Consider the following 6,904-nt stretch of genomic DNA (forward strand, 5'->3'; position numbering starts at 1 on the left):
TGCAGTGGCATGATCTCGGCTTACTGCAACGTCCGCCCCTCAGATTCAAACAATTCTACTGCCTCAGCCTCCCGAGTAGCTGGAATTACAGGTGCCTGCAACTGCACCTGGCTAATTTTTGTATTTGTGGTAGAGACGGGGTTTCACCATCTTGCCGGGCTGGTCTTGAACTCCTGACCTCGTGATCCACCTGCCTTGGCCTCCCGAAATGCTGGGATTACAGGCGTGGGCCACCATGCCTGGGGCTTCGTGGTATATTTTAAAGTCTAATAGTGTGTTGCCTCTAGGTTAGCTATTTTTTGATCAAGATAGCTTCAACTATCTAGGGTTTTTTTTTTTTTTTTTTTTTTTTTGCATTTCCAAAAGACACTTGATAGCCAAAATATCTGAGGTATCTATTTTTATTTTATCTATATCTATTTTGAAGTATCTGTGTCTGTTTTGTCTATTTCTATAAAAAAATGCCATTGGTATTTTGATCAGGATTGCATCAAACCTGTAGATTCTTATGGGTAATACAAAGACTTTAACATGAATTTTTCCAATTCATAAATAAGAAATATCTTTCCATTTATTTACATTCTCTTCAAAATTTTCCATCAATACTTTGTATTTTTCATTGTAGATAACTTTTATCTCCTTGGCTAAATTTATTCCTAGGTATATTTTTTGTAACTTCTGTCAAGATAATTGCTTTTTTTGATTCCTTTTTCAGACAGTTTGCTATAGGCATATAGAGTCACTACTGATTTTTAAATGTTGACCTTGTATCCTGCAAGTTTACTAAATTCATTTATTCTAACAATTTTTGATGGTGTATACAAGGTGTTATATATATAACATATGTTATATATATAACATATATATATAACATATAACATATATATATATAACATATATATAACATAACGTAAAACATATATAACATATATATACACACATATGAAATGTCTTCTGCAAGCTGAAAAAAAAAAACACATCCTTTTCCCAAATTTCAATGCCCTTAATTTATTTCACTTGTCCAATTGCTTTAGCTAGAACTTCTAGTACTATGTTGAATAAAATTAGTGAAAGTAGACATCCTTGTTCCAGTTCTCAGAGAAACTTTTTCCCATTCAACTTGTTCTCATTCAGTGTAATGTTAACTGTAGGTTTTTTGTATGTGCTCTTTATTTTGTTGAAGTACATTCCTTCTATACCCAATTTCTTGAGTTTTTATCATAAATGGAAGTAGATAAAATGTTTTTTTACCAAATGCTTTTTCAGCATTTACTGAAAGAGCATATGGTTTTGTCATCTATTTTGTTAATATATATTATGCTTACTGATTTGCATATGTTGAACCATCCTTGCATGCCTTAGGTGAAATTCCTTTTGATCATGATGAATAGTTTTTTAATGTGTAGTCACATTTGGTTTGCTAGTGTTTTCTTGAAGATTTTTGCATCTGTCTTTATCAGGAATATTGGCCTAGAGTTTCCTTTCATTATTGTAATTGTATGGTTTAGGAATCAGGGTAATGCTGGCCTCATAGAATTAATTTAGAAGTATTCCCTTCTCTTCATTAAAAGAAAATTCTTTGAGTAGGAGTGCTGGTAGTTCTTCTTTAAATGTTTGGTAGAATTCAGCAATGAAGCCATCAGGTCCTGGGCTTTTCCTTGATGGGAAACTTTTTGTTACTGCTGCTATTGTCTTATTCATTATTGTTCTGCTCAGGATTACTATTTCTTCAAGATTCAATCTTGGTAAGATGCCTGTGTCCTGGAATTTATCTATTTCTTCTATATTTTTCAATTTTGTGGTGTAGTTCATAGTTGTGACTTATCCTATTTCTGTGCTACCAGTTATAATGTCTTCTTTTACCTTTCTGACTGAGATTTCTCTTTCTTTCTTAGTCTATGGAAAGGTTTATTGATTCTGTCTTAAAAAGTTAGCTCTTTGTTTTGTTCATCTTTTGTATATTTTTAAGTTTCTATTTTATTTATTTATGCTCTGATATTTGTTGATTTTGTTCTACTTGTTTTTGGTTTAGATTGTTCTTGTTTTTATATTTCATTGAGGTATAACATTGGATTGTTGACATCTTTTTGCTCATTTTCTGTAGGCGTTTATTTGTGTATTGTAGGAGTTCAGTCAGAGTGGTGGGAAAAATTGTAAAAGGAAATTATAGAAAAGAGAAGCAAAACTTCTTGGAAGGCTGGGAGGTTGCATAGCTTCAGTACAAGGTTTGGCTGAAAGCAGCCTAACCCTCTTTACCATGAGTTAATAGCAAAAGAGCAAATAATAAGGGAATGTGGGGGAGTTTTTATCTAAATAGCTTGTTTACTCATGTGGTCCTAAGACCAACCTTTGATTATCCAGGGGTTCATGATTGCTCCCTACTTGGGGTCTCAACAATGTTAATTACCCTCTAGTGGTATTTACTTGAGACCTTTGTCATTTAATCTGTACTAAATAAATGCAAACTTTGCTGGCTTATCTGGCCAGTGCTGCAGATTCAGGAGCAGAAGCCCCTTAGCTGCACTGACAGCGAAAATATCTGTGTCACTGTATGTCTTTCATCCATCGCTGGGTCAGGGTCTGCAGGTCGGACCACCACAGGTGGTGCCCCGCATGAGGAATGCTGCAAAGGATTGTGACGAACCCCTTGAAAACGAAGGTAAAAAGGACTGAGCAGTTAGTGAGTCAGTAAGTATTGGTGCTCACTCGGGATTTCCAAGTTCCAGGGGGAATTGTTCAGGCTAAGGTTTCATCATGAGTCAACAGTTATCAGCTCAATAGAAACAGTATATAAAAGTATTGACACAGCTACTTAAAGCTAGTGGAGACTTGGTTTCACAGGCTCAATTAAGGGACCCATGCAAACTGTGGTATCCCATAACCCATGATTCCCAGAAGAAGGTACGCTAGAAGTAGAGCTCTAGGAACAAGTAGGGAGAAATCTTAACATCATGTGCAAGGGCAATGGATCCCAGTATCATCTCTAACACTATGGCCTCTAGTAAGTGTGACTTTGGTCCCATTATACACAGAGGAGCCAAAAAAAGGAAAGGAGGAAGAACTGTCACCTACCTTACCATCTACCTCCCTGTCCCTCAGCCCTGCTATCACTGGGGTAAAAACAACAAAGAGAAAATGGAGTTGCCTGAGCCCCCTCCTCCAATGAATAGGAAAAAAGACAAGAGATGCGCTACAACTATGGGAACCTGCCTTAAGCAAGCTGTATTAGAAGGGGAGCCCTTAGCCTGCCTGGTAATGCAAGATCAACAAGGCAATCAGGTATATAAACACATTTCTTTTAATGTTTATAAAAAGATAAGAAAAGGCATTAGAGGTTGGAGCCATGTGGCCACGCAGGTGGTAGATAGAAAGGCTTGGCAGCAGGGAAGCTCCAGACCTGGAGCTGCAAGTGCTCCTGAGAATCCAGGCCCCGCTAGCCTGCTAAGGCAGGGGAGGAGGCACGCCCAGGAGGGAGGGAGCTAGCCTGCTAAGGAGGGGCCATTAGCAGAGGGGAAAGGGAGGGTGGTGGGTGGAAAGGGAGGGTGGTGGGTGGGAAGGGAGGGAGCGGCACAAACAAAGGTGATGCAATGATGCAATGCGGCTGCCACCCCGGGATCACTGCCCTCTGGCTCCAGGGGCAGCCCATGGCAAAATTTCATGTGTTCCTTGTATACAAGCGACATCCCAGATTATGATTCTCTGCTAAGATTTAAGTAAAATTTAAGAATTTGAAAGACCTCTTTCTGATAATGGCCACTGTTGTTATTCCAACCTTACCCCTAACATGACTCTCTCCAAATCCAAATTAAGTAAAACAGTAACCTCTGAAGAGAGAGAAATTACAGAGAGCCCGTGAATTAATTGAGGAGCAAGTAAAAACTGGCCATATAGAACCATCAGACAGCCTTTGGAATTTGCCCGTTTTCATTATCCCCAAAAAGTCTGGTAAATGGAGACTTTTGCACGACTTACCTGCTATTAATGCTAATTTACAACCTATGGGGCCCCTTCAACAGGGCCTCCCCTCCCCTGCAGCAATTCCTCAAGATTGGCCTATAGTAGTTATTGACTTAAAAGACTGTTTTTATACCATTCCTCTAGCAGAGAAGGACAGAGAAAAATTTGTGTTTACAATAGCAACTATCAATAATAAACGGTCAGCTTTTGTAATTGCTGATTTCATTGGAAAGTGCTTCCTCAAGGGATGCTACACAGTCCTATCATGTGTCAGTATCATGTAAATCAAACTTTGCTCCCTAGAACAAAGTTTCCTGATTACAAGGTTATTCATTTTATGGATAATATTTTACTAGCTGCTCCGATGAAGCCAAAGCTTTTAAATATATATACCTCTGTCGTAAAGAATACACAGTTAAGAGGTTTAATCATAGAATCTAAAAAAGTACAAATGTCCTCTCCTTGGAAATATTTTGGGTACATGCTGACTTCTCAGTCAGTAAAACCTCAAAAGGTTAAACTAAATACTAGCAACTTACATACCTTAAATGATTATGAGAAATTACTAAGCAATATTAACTGGCTTCACTGCGCCTTGGGCATTACTACGGATACATTGCAAAATCTGTTTTATATCTTAAAGGGCAATTCAGCCCTGGATTCTCCCAGGTATTTAACTCCTATAGCCAAAAGAGAGATTGAAGAAATAGAACAAGCCATCTGTCAGAGGCAGCTACATTGCATAAACCCAGGCTATTCAATCCAATTATTTTTCTTTTCCAGCAAACACTTCACTACAGGGTTAATAGGATAGATGACCACAGGGCACTAGCACTCAGAGAGCTGAGGTTGGGGCCTTAATATTGGCTTTGGAAACTTTTTTCGCTCAGCCCCTCAATAGTGTTAGTGACTCGGCTTACTCTGTTTATTTACTGCAGAACCTTGAAACAGCCATAATTAAGTCCATACTGGATCCCACCCTGTGTGCTCTTTTTCTCCGACTTCAGCAATTGCTAGATCAATGTATACATCCTATTTTTATTACACACATTCGAGTCCACAGCTCACTGCCTGGCCCATTGTCTTATGGCAATGAACAAGCAGAGCTTCAGGTTATGACATCACTGCTTGACCAAGCCACCCAATTGCATGAATTTTCCCACCAAAATTGGAGAAACTTATCTAAACAATTTCAACTCACCCAGAGACTAGCTAAACAAATTATTCTACAATGCCCAGATTGCCAGCTCACAGTCACGTTCCCTCCTTCAACAGGTGTTAATGCTAGAGGACTGGAACTTAATCAGTTATGGCAAATAGATGTTACACACATCCCTGATTTGGAAAACTAAGATATGTACATGTATCTGTTGATACCAAAACTTACTGAACAGCACACGCTGTTCTGGAGAGTTCACTCGATACGCCATTAAATATCTTCTTTTAACTATTGCATTTATGGGGTGGCCCACAAAAATTAAAACTGATAATGGTCCAGCTTATGCCAGCTCACAGTTTCAACAATTTTGTCACACGTGGAACATCCAACACTCCACAGGCATCCCATATAACCCCAAGGACAGGCCATAGTAAAATGTGCCCATTCCACTCTTAAAAATATGCTCAAAAAAAAAAAAAAAAAAAAAAAAAAAGGAGGAGTATGAGTAAGGACCCTGCAACACTACTACCACAAGGCTTATTACCCTTAATTTTTAAAATTTAGATAACAAATTTCAACCAGTTGTAGAAAAGCACTTTGCTAAAACCTCTCAAGACATAAAACTTGCACTTTTATGTAAATATGTAAACAGTAATATATGGTGTGTTCCAAATGAATTGTTAACATGGGGAAGAAGCTATGCTCATGTTCACAACCCCTCAGGTCCTCTTTGGATTCCAGTATGACACATCAAGCCATACCATTGCTTGGCTAGGACCCAACCCGATACCAGAAATGAAGGAACTAACCCTACAGGACCCAAAACCCTGGATGATGTGGCTTCCTCAGGCCACGTAAGCCCTGGATGTTACCTGGGGGATGCTGAAGAAGACAACTCAGGAGGCTGAACGAACCCTGCTCTGGACGAAGACAATATTTACTCCAGATAATTTGTTCCTTGCTATGCTCTCTGTTGTGTATAGAAACTCGCATAGGGTATTGATCCTTTTTGTGCTCTCTCTTTGTCTGCAGCCTGTACCTGCTACACTCAATTGGGATGATATCTTAGATCTGCCTTACTTTTGCATTGTCACCTGGGCAGACACCCCCTTCCTAGCCTTTAATAATGTAACTGCTTGGCTAGGAGGGATAGATTTACCCCCAATAGGGTCCCTCATTAATGGCACACATTGGACTAAGGTGCCAGGTAACACTATATATCACTCTGCTATCCTCCCACTGTGTGTAAGTTATAAAAGTTCTAACCCTTACTGTGTACCTGCCCAAACACAATTATGGCTACATCATGGTAAAAGAAATGCATTAACAGCCTTAGCTGCAGGTAGCCTCAAACCGGGCAATGCAATCAATGCCACTTTCCCAAACCTTCCTTCCTGTGCTAAAGAACAAAGCTGGGAAAGTAATGGATTCCACTTTAGCTGGGAGGTCTGTCATGGGGAAGAGGCCTGTAGTCTCCAGTTAGGCAATTATAACATCTTAGACTGGAGCCCCCACGGCCATTTGCAGGGCAGCCTTACTGATATCCTCATCCATCATGGCATCAATAACAGTATCAGCATTGTCCCATTCCCCTATGTTTTGGGCTGATTAGGGGATAGGATATCCCAGATCTCAAGTAAAGTCCATGCCACCCCAAGACACTTTATGGCACCTGGGACATCTTAGCACCTCCCTTGATACCTGGCATGGAACATATTATAATTCCAATAACAACTATACTATAACCTTTATTCATAATAACACTGATCTGTGCCTGATTTGCACTAC

Source organism: Rhinopithecus roxellana, chromosome 7 (assembly GCF_007565055.1).
Source record: "Rhinopithecus roxellana isolate Shanxi Qingling chromosome 7, ASM756505v1, whole genome shotgun sequence".
Taxonomy (NCBI): Eukaryota; Metazoa; Chordata; class Mammalia; order Primates; family Cercopithecidae; genus Rhinopithecus; species Rhinopithecus roxellana.